The following is an 18,340-nucleotide window of genomic DNA, read 5'->3' on the forward strand; positions in this document are numbered from 1 at the left end:
ACCACAACTCAGGGTAGGTAGGTACCTACTTATTAAAACGTTAAAATTTCTTTTGAAATGTTGTAAAATCAAAAATGTAAATGTGCTGGAGACCGGACTACTACTACAATACAAATGTAAAAAAATAAGACTGGCATTCATCTATTCTCTGCTCACCGTGTAATTTGTACTGACAGTGTGGTCGATTGTATACAAAACGACAATACATCAAATAATAAAGTCGTTTATCGGCATTCGTGCAATATAGGTACGATCTACCGCAGTACCCCACAATTTAAATTGTAATATGCGTTCTATCACACAACTTTAAATGTAATATAATAATCTACTGTTTACTGAGCAATACTTACATTAAACTAATCGTTATGGTCAATTTAAGAAATACAATTTTTTGAATAATACATCGCATGAATCGCCAAACGTTATTTATTTTAGTCTTTTAATTGAATCCTGGTACAGATCAATACATAAATCTGATGACATTTTTATCGATTCAATACAGGATATTCGTTAAGAGCACGGTTAGATTAATAAAATTAGAATTGCAGTGCTATTTAAAAAAATTTAGATTAATTATATTTGTATTATTCAATAAAGGTTTTACATAGTTTTTAAAATATAATATTATATCATATAATATGGTAGGTCACAAGTTAATTTATTTAGTAATGTTTATCGTGCGACAGATCGCACATAGCACGAATGCCCATTTATATATATATATATATATATATAATGTAGTATTTGCCATTTGGTTATTTGGATACTCAAGTCGATTGAGACACAATGGAAATTTGCCGGTAATCTAACTTTTATTCACCTTAAATCTAAATGAATAAACCAGCGGTTCCCAAACTTTTTCAGCCTCGAAGCCTTTTTTATAAAGAAAAGTTTCTTGTGGAGCCCTAAGAAATATTTAACGTTCATTAGCAATTGCCTGTGTTCTATGAAGCATAATTAATACGAACTGTATACATACAGATAATAATGAACGGGGAGCCCTTGGGAAACCATTGCGGAGCCCCAAGGGCTCCGCGGAGCACAGTTTGGGAACCGCTGGATTAAACAATTATATCATACGATTTATCGATAGTTTGCAACTCAGTACCTATCCGATAACATTATTTTCGATAATTGTCAATAATTATAAACTTAAATCAATTATACAATTGATAAAATATTATGCTTTTATAAAATTTTAATTCTTTATAATCCATTTTCTTTCTATTCAATATTTTGGTTTGAAAACGTGATCATGTGCCTTTTGCTGTGAGACGCTACTGAATAATTATATAGGTATATCATATTGATTATAAAATATTAACTGATCATGAAAGTAGGTGCCACTAGGCATTAGTGACTATATAGATGGCAGTACAGTAAGACTATTTAACAGCAAACACTCTTATTTGATGAAATGTTGTTCGCTTTTAAAATTTTACTATTTAGAAAAAATTTAATTTTTATTTAGATAAATAAAGAACGAAGAATTTTTATATTATGTCAAGCAATAAGTTCGTGTATAAATCGAGTATATTTTGTATTTATTGTTTGTGTAATTATAATTTATATATAATCATTTAATAATTTATGTATAACTTAATTTAACCTAATAATGGAAATTGGAAAAGTAAATTTTTGAAACCATTTAAGTTGTTATGTAGATTTTTTTGTTACAATACCAGTCGATGGGATATTTACTAGTTGGTACTGTTGGTAGGTATATAAATATAATATGGTCTAGGATCATTGGTACTTGGTATTCTGTGGTCATAAATTATAACTAATGGTTAATTAACAGATTAAATGAAACTATATTCATGAGTACATACGTGAATATAATTTCATTTAATTTGTTGTCTATGGTCCAAGTTCAGCACATGCTGTCGTCCAAGGTGGATTATAAATCTTGCTGTTGACAATTGGCGTTAGTTCAAAATTTTTAACGTGTATGTGAAGAACTAATCATGAATGTCGAAATGTTTTTCCGCTAGATGACGCTGTCTATAAACGAATCTTATATTATTCATTTTTAAATAATATTTTATGATTTGCAAGTCAATCAAGAAGAATTACGATTTACAATGTTTTATTTTTACTGTGACCGGCGTGACCATTGATCAGTGTTAAGATTAATGACTAGTTTAGAGGACAAAATATAACCAATTGACAAATGTTTTTTTTTTTATAATGACACAATGCTATTACTTCAATGGAAACCAAGATGAAGATATATTAATTTGTATAATAAAAATGTGTAATATCGTATCATACACATTGCATAGAATTATTTTATACAACAGTGTTAAATTAGTTTAGTAAAATTGTAATTTTTTAAATATTTTATATTTATCAACAAAATTGTAACTTTCAAAACTACAATAGTAAGAAAGCAAAAGTATTTTACTTTATGTTAATTAAAATCGTTATCAATTACTTTATAATTTATTAGCCATTGGTTATTATTTTTAATTTTAATTTCTTTAGTTTTTATCAATATGATTCAGTTTGTAAACAGGAAATGATTAAGCAATCAAGTCTAAGTTTTGTGTACAATTTCAAATTTGCATACCTTTTAATAAAAAATTATAATTTATATACCGTATAAAATGTGTATAATACAAACATTTATTTCACTATAATTTAATTTTCACAATATTATATAAATTTGTATACACGTGTAATACACAAAAATAAAATACCTAATTTTTCATCATTAGATTTACGTTGTAAAAATTATAAAGTTTAAAACTTAGCTATACGTTCTATAGTATTCAGGTATTCTACAATGTCATAAGAGCTTTATAAATGTTGACAATAATTCATATCATAAGACATGTATTAAAGAATATTAGTCGGCGTTTGAATTTGTTTGCAAATTATGTATGATAAGACAATTTATTTATTATTTAGGTTAAAAAATTTTTAACTTGTATTTTCAAAAATATTAATTAACTTTACCTAATATTTTTGTCAACCGTTTTTTACTTTATAAACATTATTTTTTAAATATATTTGAGAATTGGTACATGTACACATGCAAATTAATTCGTTGATAGATGAACTTTGGAGACATAGAATAACAAATACTATCTAAGACGATGCATGTCAAATGTCTCATTATTTCTTGGTAAGGAATTTTAATAAAATAAATTATTTGTTCAAAAGTAAGGTATTATAATAAATAAATATAATAATTATTTTTTTGTACTTATATGTATAATGTAGATAAATAGAAGACAAAATATTGACAGTAAGGATTAATAAATACTTAAAATCTGAAAATTAAGATTTTTTAACTATGTAGAAGAAAATTATGGAGAAAAACTGCATTCATCACACATTTTCATTATGTCCGTAAGTTTATAGCTAGATTATTTATATATGTATTAGTTTAACAAGTCGCTTTTATAAGAAAGAATTTTGAAAATGTGTTTTTTATATTTATTTATATGTATTTAAGAAAACTGAGTACTTATATATTATTTTCAAGTTTTTTTTTTTACCAAGGAGCAAACATTTTATTGAAAAAAAATAGGACATTTTATGTATCAATAAATATCCAAAATATATTGAAAAATATATCACGTCTAAAAAATATTAATATTAATATTTTGTGAAAATATTAAGTTCCTACCACGGTTATTCCTTTCTAAACTTCAATTACTTAAAAATTGTAGATGTTTTATACAAATCTTTTAGTTTTATCATAATATATTTATTTATTTTTTTTTTTTGATTTTCCTCAATTAGTAAGAAAAGTACTGAAAATTTTCTATTTATAACTTCCTAAAATATCAACCAAATTTTCTACTTAAAGCGAGCTTTATAACAAATAATAAAAAACTACATAATTGAAACACCAATATATTTTTCGTCCTACTCAGAATAAAAAATTATGATATTTATTTTATTACTAATTTATGATAATTAAATAGGATAGTAAAATAATTATATAGCTGCCTCCTATAATTATTATTTATTAATTAATTTTTAATTTTCTTCATACACAATAGTTTTTGATAAAACCTAAATACTTTAAAAATATAAAATGCATTTTTTTTTTTATTAACATTTGTAGTTTATATTTAGAGTATAGTTATTTTATTGAAATTCAAATATATTCATGTGGACTCGAAATTGGTATGTATATTATTATATTTTACTATATGCAATAATGACACCTATTTATAAAACTTCTAAAGTGTTCACATATTTCTTTAATTATGGCTTATAATTTACATCTTCTTTCATTTTTAATAAAATTTAACTATATTTAAGTACGCAGCATATTAAAGATATTATGGATTACAGAATTAAAAAAATAGTTGTATAAAACAAATCGCGAGGTAAAAACAAAAACATTGGTGTAAATCACTCAATTTGAAAGTTACCTAGATAGAATATAGAACTAAAAAAAAAAAATAATGATAGTCGATGATAGTAGTGAATTTAATAAAAAAAATATAAATATTATAGAATTTAATATATCTTCATTCTCCCTAATAAAGAAACTACTGAAAAGTTTTAATTTTTATCCCATACCAACTAGAATCACTTTTCTATCAGAAAATTTTAAAATTGAAGCGTATTTTCTATTATTGAGTATTCGTATTATTCGTTAATTTTTCTAATCTATTAATACATTGAGTTTTAACATTCTGTTTGTCTTCTTGAATCTATTTGCTATTTCATTATTGTTATAGTATATTAAGTAAAAATTATAAGTAAAATTAATTAATTGTTTTTTTTTTTTATAAAAAATATATGTTTTACGTATACCTTCTTAATAAACAAATTATCCATTTAGAGTATATTTTCATAAAATTTTTTTCGTACATTTTTGTGAAATAGGTATTTTTGAATTTTAATAATACGATTAAGATTTTTGAAAATATTAATTTTTTAATTGTTGAAAATTTAAATGTTTACGGTTATAAGTTATAACACTTAGCTGTCAGGTGTAACTGGCTAAGATTTGAGGTTAAATAATATGTGGGGTTGACCATCTTTTCGATAACCACACAGTATTCACTACTATACGTAAGTACCTTTACAATAATAGTATTTGTGAACTCAACTCGGGCATACATATCTTGTTGAAAAACATCGTTGTATATTATAGTATAGTAGTGGTGACGGTGGTAATGTTTATGCTATTCTGGTATTCTGTAGTATTTTGAAAAGCAGCTGTCCTTTGAACCCCGTGGGAAACTCTTTCCATAAATAAAAATTTCCACATGATTCGTTATTATATTATTGTACAAAATGATCAAAAATTATGAATATTATCAAATTAAACACAAAGTATATTTACTATAGAAATTAAATATATGGGTTGATTTAAAATATTGAATAGGTACTTATAAATAGTATTAAATTATCCGAGCTTAAAAAAATAGAAAATGCTGATTAGTAAATACCTAATAATTTTATAAAATTATAGAATCTTGTGTAATAATTTATCGTTAGGTAAAATAATATTGTAAATATTTAAAGTATTTTATCTCGATTTAATGTCAACAATTACACGATATAGTGTTTTGTGTGTTTTCATAATTAACTAAATTAATCAAATATTTAACACATGAATTTATTTGGTTTTGGTAGATAGCTTTTAATTATCACAATAAATGTTAATAATATTTATTTAATCTGATAAATCATTAACATAAATGTATATACTACTTAAAAACAGTAATCTAGAAAAACATTAGCAATTATTTATTTGATTGATCATTCGTTATGTTAAACACACATTTTAAATTATATTGAAATATTGGACATTAATTTATTTTACACAGTAATCTACATATTTTATACATACATATCACACATCTATGTACCTATATAAGTTATATATGATAGCAATGTTTAATATATAAGCTTATGTAAATTAATAGCTTAAAAAAGGTTTATAATAAATTGGTAGGTAATTTGTTAGTGTAGTATGTAGATACTATATATCTAAATATTTTCTATTTATAAATTATAATATCATTAGAATATGATTGTCTTCTTAGAAGTTATGATAGTTTATACGACTAAACTTTACAAAATACGTTTATTACCTGTACAAAATATATAACATATTAAATCAAATAAAACAAATTATGTTGAATTTTTTGCAAATTACAACATATATTATGAAAATGTATACAATTTATATAAATGTATGAATATAACTATAATATCTATAAATATTTTTCATATTAATTATAAAAAAATTGTATGTACTTGTAATACCGAAAAATTATATTACATTCTTCTATTTATGATTATTGATTACACATTTTCAAGATTATAACATTTTTTAGTTTTAATAATCGCAAATGTGTAGTGAAACTTTTTAAAGTAGACATATAATACGACGCAAACATAATGTTGATGTAAGAAATAACTCTGGTGTTGTAATAATAAATAAAATTAAAATTAAAATCTGCTAAATTTAACAAGTTTTGTCTGGATATTGTTCCCCCTCTTCCGATGTCGACTAAACACCGCTCGCCCAATTGACGGTCGATACCGCCACCTTGGCTGGTATTTACATATATGTTCGTGACAATAGAATGGCCACTGTACGATAATAATATTCAGCTTTTCTGAAAAAAAGAAAACAAATTTAACATATTTTTATAAATACTGTAAATAGTAATATATCAAAAGTAAAATAAATTCTTGACCGTGCGTGACGTCGAATTACAATATTAAAAATTATTGAAAACAATTTGTTGACTAATTTATTCTTATTTATGCTTTCTTAAGTTTTTTAAAAAATGGCATTTATTCTTATGTCACTTAATCATAATTAATTTATTGTAAAAATAGAGGGTCTAAGAGTTTCAATACTATTTTTTATTTTTTCCTTCTTGGAAAATCAATAACATTGTAATTTTATCCTAATATACATTTTCGTAAAAAATAACTATTAATTTTTTTCAATTTACATAAAAATAGGTAAAACATAATATTATTATAATTATGGGATGTATGTAGATATATACATGCGATCCTTGTAAGAATTTTTTAGATACATAGTAGGTATGTAGTAGCCATATAGATGATGATATTGATTTTTATTTTATTTGTCGTCCACCTTGTCCGAATTCTTGGAACCGAGGAAACTATGCATTTCGTCCATACTCTTTATCCTCAAATACCTCAATGGTCCATTGAAACAGTCACCAAGTTGATTTTAGACCTTTTAGTACCTTTAAAAAAACAAATGATTAATATTGTTTTAGATAGGCATTTTATGTGTAAAGAAAATATTTTATTAAAAAAATGTTTGTGAGAATTGAAATTAAAAATACATTTAATAAACTTTAAAAACAAGTTATAAAGAAATAATGTTCATATCAAATACACACAATTAATTTTTTTAAATTTTGATATTACTGGTTTTTTGATACAATATAAATTATTTAAAACATAAGATTATTATTTAAAAATAAACACATTTTTAATAAACGAGAGAAATATAAAATTTTCAGAATGTGAAAATTGCGCTTCATTATATGATTTTTAGCTTTCTTTTTTTACACCGATTTTTTCAAAAGTTAACTGTTACATTTGAAAAACATAATTTATTGTTAAATTTTTTTCTTTCATTCGCATAAAATTAAAGAATATATTCCTTTTTAAAATACAGCATTCTATCGTTATATTCATGTTTGGTATCGATAAAACAATATTAATATTGCATTTCTGTATTTTTAATTTTCCGCATAAAGGAGAAAAATCTGCTTGAAAATAATGTAGGCACAATTATTTTTATTAAATATCAATAATCTTGTTCTAATACTTTTTTACAGAAGTAAAAAAAAAATAATTGATTAATAAACAATATCAATTTTTTTAACTAATAAAAATAATTCAGGAAAGAAACCCTTTTTTAAAATGAATAAAACCATGATACCATAAAAATCATATTATTATACAAATAAAAATAATTTAGCTAATTATAAGGCGAAATTGATTAAAAACGTTCCAACTAAGTTACCTTTTAATAAAATAAAGTATTTTATTTTTTATTGTAGGTACGTTATAAATATAAATGGTTTTTTATAGTAAAGATTTTATTAGCAAGCAATTTCTATTATTAGTAGTGGTTTTAAGGGTCACTATGGAAGAGTCCCCTCCATTTGAGACTAGATAATATGTTTTAATAAAATGTAATTAATAAAAAAAAAATAATAATTTATTGTAATCATTAGTAGCGTATATATTTTAAAAATTTAAAAATACAAAAAGAATAAAACTTAAATACCCTTGGGCAGTCATCACCAATAGAACAAAAACATTTTTTTGTATATTTTTTTTTGAAACATAATACTAGCTAACTTAACACTTTTAAATTTTTGTCGAAACCACTACCTTCTATGAAGTATAAACTGTATTCAGTTAGTGTGTCATTGTTAATAATTTACGTAGAATTCGGTATTGTCAGAACAAAATTACATACCTATTTATTATTCATAATGTGTTAGTACTTATGTACCTAAGTGTACCTGTAACTTAACATATGTGGTTACACATCATTAGAAAATAGAATGTAACATTTTAAATATATATCTTTACAATCTAAGAAAATTATATTTCAGGCGTAATAAAACTAGTAGCTTTTCTTATTTATCTTTTGATATTATTTTAAAAGAATATCTATTCGCAGTTAATCGCTTGTGATTTGTTGTGTGATAAACGGTAACCCGTAGACAAGTAAAGCTAGCAGAGGATTACAGCCGATTGTTCGTGAAATAAATACGTGTAATTGTTTCCGAAAAGAAAAATAAGGATAACAAAATTAGTATGAAAAGTTTTATCGGATTCCAAATAATACATTTCTTAACCGCGCGCATTCGTTGGTGTCCGGTGGCTTGGCGCTATTAAAATTTACGATCATTTTATATCCGTGTACAGACACGCACCTATATTATATACGAGTGTACACACACACGCACGCAGATTGTTGCGATTTACTGGGAAATAATTTCACAAGTGTCTAACATTATCGTCGACCTACGCGTATGTATGTGTATATGCTTATCGGCGCGATTTCTAAAAGCTCTGCTGGAAACTTATCTCAATACGCACATTGACTCTTTTACGACCTCCGACCGACACGTTTCCACCCTGGCGTCCACTCACTATACAGTCGAGACGTTTCTCTCGCGGTTCCATAACATCGCATTATTGTCCATCTCGCGACATATATTTATACGTGTACGCGTAACGCGATATTCTTTTCTCAGTCGTGTAGTCCCACCGACGTTGTCATTTCACAATATTATTTTTGTCGTACGGTTAAAAATATTAATTCTCGGTGATGAACTTTCTCGCAACAAACATATAATGATACATGATAGTATTATCGCGCTGCTCGGTGGAGGTATAGATCGCGGGACACTTAGGTGTATATAATATATATATATATATATATATATATTATAATATAATATACGAATAGTGTGCGTGCGTGCAGTGTGTATACTGAAATATTACGCCGAATCCGCGGCCGTGGCGGTCCGGGCGAAAGGGTTGGCATACCGGCTAACATGGTAGTTTAATTACGCGGTCCCTTCGCATCCCCTTCCACGACGTCGTCCGGCCTCGCCACCAACACCACCACCACCCCCGTCACCACCCCCGTCACCACCACCTCCACCACCACAGTCGTCCCGTCAACTCCCGCACTCGTACAAAAACACACACACACACATAACGCGGCCGGTCGCGTTCCCGCGATAAGACAACGGCCGGCAGCATAGCGGACGTTGTGGTGCGCGGGGGTCATAATGGACGTCGCTGACGTTGGTCGGCGGAGGGTAGAATCCTCGTATACACACACACACACACACACATATATATATATGTATATATATGTATATAGCGTTCACGGTGGTGGTGGAGGAGTAGCAACAGCGGTGGAGGCACGGGAAGGGTAGGAAGTGGCGGCGGTGGCCGTAACCAACCCTCCCGCCGGCGCGCGGCGTTTCGAGTATGTAACTTGCATACTGAGTGTCCGGCCTCGTCGGACACGCGGCTCGGCGAGGCGATCGTCGGCGGGCAGTGTAGGCGGCGGTGCGTGAGGGCGGGCGGGGTGGGCATTAGGGACCGAGGGCGGTGGCGGCGTCGGTCCCCGGCCAAACCTCTACGGGCACGGTGGTGCGGAGCGGCGCGGTCTCTGCTCTGCATAAGATGAGCGCGCGGGCCTTGGTCAGCCCCGATCAATATGGGAGGAACGTTCCCTAACGTCGACGAACCGAACCACCCCCTCCGCCACCGCCGACGCTTGTCCCTTTGCCACCGCCGCCGCATCACTTCTTTCGCCCCTCCACCGCCGCCGCCGCCGCCGCTGCCCGTCCAGCAGCAGTCCGACGCTCTTGGGTCCACTTTACACTGCCCACGCCACGGACCCAGGAAAGCGTTTGCGTGTGCGTGTATGAATACACATGCTTTATATGCATATATATGCGTGTGTGTGTGTGTGTGTGTGTGTGTGCTCGCATGTAAGTGTTGGTGCGTGCGTGCGTGCGTGCGTATAATATATGTACGCTGTACGCGTACGTGTGCTGGTGCGCGCGCGTGGTCCGATCCCTAACTTTTGTCTTTTGCATGCGTATAAAGTGTGTGTGCGTGTGTCCGAAGGGAGATTTTCCGTTGCTCGGTGCAAATATATATATATATATATATATCTATACATACATACATGTACATACATATACGTAGTAGGTACGCCTGGTGGCGGTCACTACGATATCGACCACTATATATTATAACATATACATGTATGTATGTATGTATGTATATATATTATATATGTATAGTATAATATATGTATAGGTGTGTAACGCGTATCTTAAACTAACGGTGGCGGTTGACGCGAGACGATTTTTCTTTTGTAGGTATATATTTTTTTTACAACCCGATCGAGCCGAAAGAAATGAAATAAAAGGCGAAAACACGTCCCGTAACAATATTAATATATTCCTGCAGATATTGGCGATATGATAATATTATAATATGCCATTACAAGTTTACGCGCCTAGCAGGTGTATAACGCAGTAGTTTTTAAACGTCGTCGCGCGTGTTTAATTGGTAACGGTAGATTATGTATGTAATGCATTAACATATCGTGTGACGTGATCGATATCAGATAAATAATTATGTGTTTTACGGAAGAAATATTGTGAGAAAAAAATTAATCTATTTTAAGTCGAAAGGGTTTTTACGGCTGAAATTGTACGAGTAAACGAAAACAACAGATTAACCCGTGATGAGAGAGCGTAGAAAAAAAAACAAATGAATTTCGTCGGGAAACAATTGAAAGAAATAAGCGTGCCGTGGTGTAAAACGCGGAAAACTTTGGGGGATAAGGGTTAGTCGTCGGGACCGTAAAGCTTCGAGGGTAGCTGTCATTAAGAAGGTAACTTTGTTATATTTTCCCTTTCCCTTTCCTTTTCCTTTTCCTTTTTTTTTTCTTTTTAACTGAAACAAATCGTCGGTGCGATGGCGAACAGGTAGTCGCGAGGCACGCGGCGACGTCTTTCGTTTCGACTTTTCATTGATGATGACAGGTTTTAAACGTTTCAATCACTTCAACCCCTATCATCAACACCTAATACTGTTAACTTACGTCTACTATATCGGGTGCGCATTTCAAAATCATAACTATATTTATGTACCTAATGTATAGACGTTGAACCCGGACCATCGGCCGTGAGTGGGAAATTAAAACCGGTGACGGTCGTCGACAGTATAGTGGACGAAGAGAAGATAGTGGTCTCGTCCGGACGCGATCGGCACACCGGAAACCGGACACGGTGGCGGTCGGACACCTCTATTTTCCGGGGTAGCTTTTCACCCGTCGCTACCACCCGGTCACACCCCGTCACGCGCTCGACCCGCGTTTCGTCTTTAAAACTGTACCCGAAACTAAATCGCGCCTTTCTCCTTTTTCCCTACCGCCCTACCGACCGCGTGGTACTCAAAGTTTTCAAAAACCGTCTAGACGGACTGAAATGCACGCCACGTCGCATTGTCTTATTGGCGGGGTCGTCTCATTCGTTTCCGGACTGTTATTTTCGTTTAATCTCGCGCCGTTTTATTATTTGACCAAAAGCGTTTTTCCACCTCAAGCGATTTCAACAAACGCTGAGGCGGCCACCGTACAAACATACGCACACGCCGCACTTATGTGCCGTGTACAATTTATTATGAAATGGTTTCGCGCGGAAGTGATGCGGTCTCGAGGAGCTTACAAAATCGAAAAGAAAACCCGCGCTTCTCGCTGGTATACGAGTGCTGCGACGTAATCACGGCAGCCTGCTGGTACAAGGCGCGGCGAAAACCGAACGAAATAATATATTATATTATGATAATAATATTACACGTTTGCGGCGTACGTTCCGGCGAGGTTTTTAGTGTCAAAAGAATGGGTATTGATCGGATCTTGTAGGTGAATATCCCAGCGAGTCGCTCGAGGGGGAGGGTGCCGTTAAAGTCCACACGCTTAAGTTTGAATAATTAGCTCGGTGAGGGCAATAGCAGCAGCGGCGCGTAGCGACGGCGGTGCGGGCCGCTACTCACGTATACATATATATGTATATTATTATATATATATATATTACACACAGCGGGCGAACTCGGGCGCACACGCGGGACGATGGAGGCTCGGGCGACGGTGGGCTAGCGGCCAGTTGTAGCGTGGAGGCGGCGGCGGCGGCGGCGGCGGTCCGAGGTCCGGCGGTGAAACGTTCGTATATATTATTATGTATGTATATATATGCATACACGTACACACACACACACGCACACGCACACATATATGCTAACTCGCTTCGGGTGTGTGGGTATGTGGGTTTGTGTACGTGTATGTGTGTGTTTGTGTGTGGACGAGCAAAAAGCCGGTGGCGGTGGTGGCCAGTCTCTCCGTCTCTCTCGCCATTTATCAATATGCTCACGTGGCCGTCCGGCAACGGCAGCGGCGGCGGCGGCGATCCACCCCGTTTTCTTGACACCCCTTTATTGAAGAATCGATTAGGTTAGAGAGAAGGGAAGCTGTGCGCGGGCGGCGTTGGATGCTGAGGAGTACATTTATATATATATATATTCTCCACTGTTCGCGTATATATATATATATATATACATATTATATTATGTACATATATAACGTACATATATATGTACATATTATACTGTCGGAGAAGGAGGACGCGATAGCCGGTGCGGTGGTGCAGGGTGTCACCCGGAGGCGGTGGTGGCGGACCAAAGTGATGGCGAAAGCACAAGCTCTACGGAGGCGAAGGCGACCCGCGACGTGCGGGCTAGGGGTCGGTCGCGGTGGGTGGGGGAGCGCACGGTGTATACGTTGTATTTGAATAATCGCGCGCGGACGGCCGGGGGCGCGCACACGCGTGTTCTCTCTCGGACATCGGCCGGTGTCGGTGGCGTGGCGTGGAGAGAAGTGCGTTTAGAGGTATAGTGTCTGTGCGCGCGCGCGCGCGCGCGTGTGTGCGTCTGGAGTGAAGGCGCGGTGGAAACGCCGTCCCTCCGGCCCACTCTTCCGGTCCGTTGCTTACTTCACTTCCTCTTCCCCCTCCCCTCCCCTCGCCGCCCCTTTTCTATACGTGTATATATTCCTCTTCGGCCACTCGCTCGCCAGCCTGCCCGTCCGTTAACGACGGTGTGGCCTGACGGCGCGTGGTGGTGACGGAGGTGGTGTGAGTGGTAGTGTTGGGGTTGGAGGTGGCGGTGGTGGTCACTACGTCACGTAGTCCGAGAGAGCTTTTCTCCGAAAACCGAGTCGCAACCCTTTATGCCTCTCCGCCGCCGCCACAGCCACCACCACCGCGGCCGCTGCCGATTCGAACGATTTCCATATATGTACGCGCTCGCACGGACGGTTTTTCTTTAGCAGCGCCGGTGCTCTGTCCGGTGACGGCGTGTCAGATACAATATATTTCTACACGGCGCACACGCAGATATAAAAGGAGATCTTTTTTTCCGCAACGTTCCGACACCTGGAGACTTAAAGGTCGCGTACACCCATCTATCGCACCGTCTTTTATTACAATATAATACACGCGTAGTATGTTGTATATCTACGGAAATTAACGCGTAAATAAATCTTGTACGCCTCAAACGGTCGAAGACGGCGGACTTATGGTTGATACCTGTATAATAATACTGTACCACGCGCGATTAAAACTTTTCGCAAATGTTCGTCCGATTTATAAGTTTCGAGTTTTCTCTTACTTGTCGGTCATTAATTCGCAAACGAACATTTATTTTCTCTTGATGAATGTGTCGAGACGTCTCATAATAAGTAGTGCACAAAACTCGCGTGAATTACTTATTACATTGTCGAAAACTATACCATATATATATACATACATAAATATATACATACATACATATAAACATACATACATATATATATATATTATTGTTATTCGTCCTTTATAGTCTAGATTTCAGTAAAAATGTCATCTCTGTTGTCGTAATATTTTATACCATACGCAAGACACTGTAGCTTATAGGTTTACTTAACAACAGTTTCCATTAAACGTAGTTAATTACCAATAAATATTTTTGTATAGATATAAACGTTATACATAGATGTAAATGTTGTAATTCAATAATAATATTAGTAATTATTACTCGAGGGCCCGTGTACTCAAAGCGTGACGAATACTCTATGTGTGCACAAAAACAAACTTATTCATAAAATCAATAAACAACTGAGCTGTAAATGCACACGAAAAACTTTTTGTTTGAACACTTTGTAAGTTTATCAGATTGGAATTTACGTCAATTGACCCCAAAAAGAAAAACACAAACAATTATTATCTTATAGCCATCTGTTCGACTAAATTTCAACGTTTTTCAACGTTATATAGATATGTTTCTTATTTATTTTAAATCTTATGAATTTCTTTATTTTCTAAGGTAGATAATATCGCATTAAAAAAAATTAAAATTTTAAAATAAAATCCTCATTTAAATATGTATAAATTGCTGTTTTATTTTCCCGGAATATGTTAAAAAACAGGTATAGTTTTATACGAGTATCTCTGCTATCTGCTATTATTTTATAATTTTAGTATAATTTATTGTCCAATCAATATTACATAAATGTAATGTTTTCATTAGTAAATTGTTTAATTGTGTATCGTATACATTTTAATAATTTATTTGTTCTTAAATGTATGTATCATACATTCAGGAGGTTTTTATACGCACATATTTGTAGTGTCCATCTTACAAACGTACAACACACCTATATACTAATTTGTATTTATCAATATATCTGTTTTGTGTTGTTAATATTACTTTAAAGGTAAATTGGTCTATAATGAATTTTAAAAGTGAGAATATTATCTAATACATTTCTTACGTTTTTATTGATAATTAAATTTTAAAGTGACTCATTGAGTCATAAACATTATTTTAAAATTATAATATTTTAAATATAGGAAGCTACAACTTATTTAATATCAATATATCAATGATCGCCTATAATATACCCTAGATAATTTGTTTGAGATTATTATCCTAAAAATACTTTTGAATGCTTATTATTTTTTGATAATTATTACTTTTTATTAATTTTGATTTTAATTATATATTAAAACCATCTACACAAAATTAATTTTTCTAAATTCATATATTTTGCTATTACATTATATTACACATTTGTAGATAGTGACAAAACAAAAACGAGTTTTCTTTTATCACCTATATGACATCTGTAAAAAAAAACTTAAACTTTTTTTTAATGAATGACCAAGAATATAATTTTTAGAATTTAAATTACGTTAAGAATGTTTAAGATTGATATATATATATATTATATAAAGTGAATTATTAAAATTGTATGAGTTGTATACTTTGATAATATATTATATTTTTTAATTTTTATAATGAATAATATTATTGTGGTCTGCTTAAATCATAAACTCAAATAGGCTCCACTATGTTTTTTTTTTTTAGAATAAAGAGGAACCTAAGTTAGGTTAGGAGATTTGAGAAATATATTTTTTATGATATATGTATACGTCATGTATCTAATTAGGTAGTTTTTTAAGTGACCAAATAAACGTATACTATAAAGCTTTTAAACATAATTAAATAATTCATAAGAAATCCCAAATTTATTTTAAACATAAAAATTTACATAAAAGAATTTTAAGTAGACTGACATGAATGTATTGACAACTTGTTATTTGTAACTAAATATATTCTATATTTATATGTTTATTGTTTACCTATATTAAGATTAGAATGGTCTATATTATTATGGGTTGATATTTTCATGTTACTAAAATAGATTGATTAGAATATTTACGTAAAGTTAATAAAAATGCTAATTTATACAAAATCATTTGAGATATTTTTGATTGAATAATTAGAAAACTACGATTGATCTTAGAGTAATAGTTAGATAAAAGTATTTATTTTCGATTACTTTTTAAATTCTTCGAAATTTGATAAATATTATTTGTTAGTATTTGTAAAAATATTAGAGAATAGTATTAAATAATAGTATTTATATCTCTTACTATCATTAAATAATATTTTCTGCATTTTCAAATCTATTAAATACAACCTATTATTAGAAATATTTTTAATAAACAATTATTTAATATTTATTAATATTATTTGATAGGTACCTACATAGAAGTACCAAATTAAAAAATAAAATATTTTATGTATATTTTATTGGTTTATATTATTATTATGTGATTGTTAAGAAAACAAATAAAACATATAAATATATAGGTGCATCAAAATATCAAATCTGTTAGGATTCAAATAAAAAGTGGTTCTAATATATTTTAAGTAAATAACTTATTAAATGTAATTAACCTAATTTAATTATTGGTATAATTTTTTATATTATATACGGTTGGTAGTAAGTATATTAATATAAGGTATTTAAACAATTAAAAAATATAATATGTACCTATAGTCAATACAGATAATTAGTTATTTATAGTAAGCATTTGGTATAACATTATATTGAACATTTTAAATTTATTAACCTATTAAACAGTATAGTATAATTAATTTAAACTGTCGCGATATTTATACTTTAAAGTTTAAAATTATTTTTTCTGTATTATTTTTAAATAATTGTTTTTATTAACGATCCAACAAATAACATGTAATAGTATTATAAATTCTTATAATGCAAAACAATACCTTTTTGTTTATATATTTTATTTTGTATACACTTTGTGAAAACATTTTAGTCAATCGACTGATATTACTTTTAATTCAAATTATTGTGCATCTAAATATTACTTACTTCGTTACATTTTTAAGCTTAACAAATGCCCAAGCTAAGTGTCACTAGTGAGAAGCTTCTTAATCACGTAACCCCAACATTGTTTTTATCCCATAATTTATATATACTTATTGTGCTTAATTCTATAGATTGTATATTTTATTTATATATATATAAAAACCTAACGGAAATCGATTTTAACTCATAATTAATCAATGTTAATACAACTTCAATGATTTTAAAAGAGTAAATCTTCATTATAAACTTTGTATAGATTCATTTAACCAGTAACACATTTTAATTAATTTGGTTACCTATCATGCACATCTAAAAATTCTATAGCCTAACAAAAAAATAAATACATTAGAACATTTTTTGACGATTAAAATTAAATGATTGTATTGTAGTTTTTTTAGATAATAGGTAGATACGCTTAGATAACACATCCAGATGTATGCTATAATTTTCTAATTAATTTATATGAGATACCCAATAATAAAAGTAACAATTTATCTCATCTTCCTGTTCTATTACAGCTTACAGATATATACATATTTGATATTTTTAAATGGTTATGGTGATATAGTAACAGTTGTATAAAATGTTAAACAATTTTTACTTTATTTTTATAAATTTGGTAAAAGTGGTTGGACTTAGAAGAATAGAAAAATTAAGTAAGGAAACAATATACATCATTATATCTCCTTTGGAGTTTCTAAAACACCCTCAAAGTGCACATTTATACATTACAATTATAGTATTACACTGTTGCATAAGCTATGCAAAGATTAAAATTGTTAAAAAATAATTTGTAACGTATGTCACTTAATTAAGTATTTCGGAAATAGAAATATACCTAGATTATTTTTAATCTATCTTTAAAAAAATGTTAGATAATATTTTATTTTAATTACTTTATATTTTGCTATGACCTATTCGCGTAGATACGTAAAATGATGTTACATATAAATTTCGAAAAAGTTATAGGTATTAATGGAAAATAATAATAATTTTGTAATAATTATCAACTCTGAGATAAAATAATGAACA

This window comes from Melanaphis sacchari, unplaced genomic scaffold (genome assembly GCF_002803265.2).
Source record: "Melanaphis sacchari strain LSU unplaced genomic scaffold, SCAv2.0 Contig221_pilon_pilon, whole genome shotgun sequence".
Taxonomy (NCBI): Eukaryota; Metazoa; Arthropoda; class Insecta; order Hemiptera; family Aphididae; genus Melanaphis; species Melanaphis sacchari.